This window comes from Dipodomys ordii, unplaced genomic scaffold (genome assembly GCF_000151885.1).
Source record: "Dipodomys ordii isolate 6190 unplaced genomic scaffold, Dord_2.0 Scaffold22, whole genome shotgun sequence".
Classification (NCBI taxonomy): Eukaryota; Metazoa; Chordata; class Mammalia; order Rodentia; family Heteromyidae; genus Dipodomys; species Dipodomys ordii.
This window is the reverse complement of record NW_012267238.1, coordinates 3,512,654-3,513,390: the sequence shown is the minus strand read 5'-3', so window position 1 is coordinate 3,513,390 and position 737 is coordinate 3,512,654. Positions and strand designations below refer to the sequence as shown.

General features: G+C 33.1%; 1 protein-coding gene across 1 annotated transcript in view; it reads right to left on the bottom strand.

Moving 5' to 3' along the window:
* Positions 1–344, bottom strand: part of Paaf1 (proteasomal ATPase-associated factor 1) — a 24,445-nt gene extending 24,101 nt beyond the window's left edge. The window contains exon 1 of the mRNA XM_013014127.1: positions 259–344. The gene's annotated coding sequence lies outside the window, so the exon portion shown is untranslated. The remainder of the gene's footprint in view (positions 1–258) is intronic.
* Positions 345–737: the final 393 nt, after the last annotated feature.

Genomic DNA, 737 nt, shown 5'->3' with positions numbered 1-737 from the left:
TTATTACAAAATTATCACAGAGCTATTATGTGGCTGTGTTAAAACATACTTAAGGACATTTCATATAGTCTCTAAGATGACAAGTACAGATTTATACAAATTTTAAGTGTGGACTTAAGAACTAGTTTTGCCAATATCATTAGTTCTACCATTTTACAATGCAATATACTAATTAATTATAAATATGTTTACAGCATGAGACAAACAGGTAAAGTGAAAAGAACTATGAAATTTTCTTTTTATTTATCAAATACTTACACTCTTTGTATGAATTCTGGAAAAAGTAGTATATGGTGCCAAAAACTTAGAAGATGCACTTTCCTTTGGACATGAAATATGAATGCTTTTCTAGATAGAAGGAAAGATGAAATTCATCAGTGAAGCTGCACCAATTTAATTGAAGCCTCTTAAAGAAAACATTAGGACTACAGGAAAGTCTCATCTCCTAAGTGTACCCACTCTAATCTTCTTTCCCTGGCTCACAAAACTACCGCTCTCTCCCCTTGGCTCCAAAGTTGATTTACTTCAGAGAACTGAAGTATAATTTTTTATTGCTGAGATGCCAGTATCTTTTTATGTTGATGTGAACTGTCTCATAGAATACAGACCAACAATAGGACATAACAGAAAAGCATCAGTGCATGAACTTTTAGAAGATCAAGTAGCAATATTCTGATTAGCAGCAGAGGAAGGAACAGGATTAGCAGCATAATGCACAAAGAGATAAGGAAACTCAG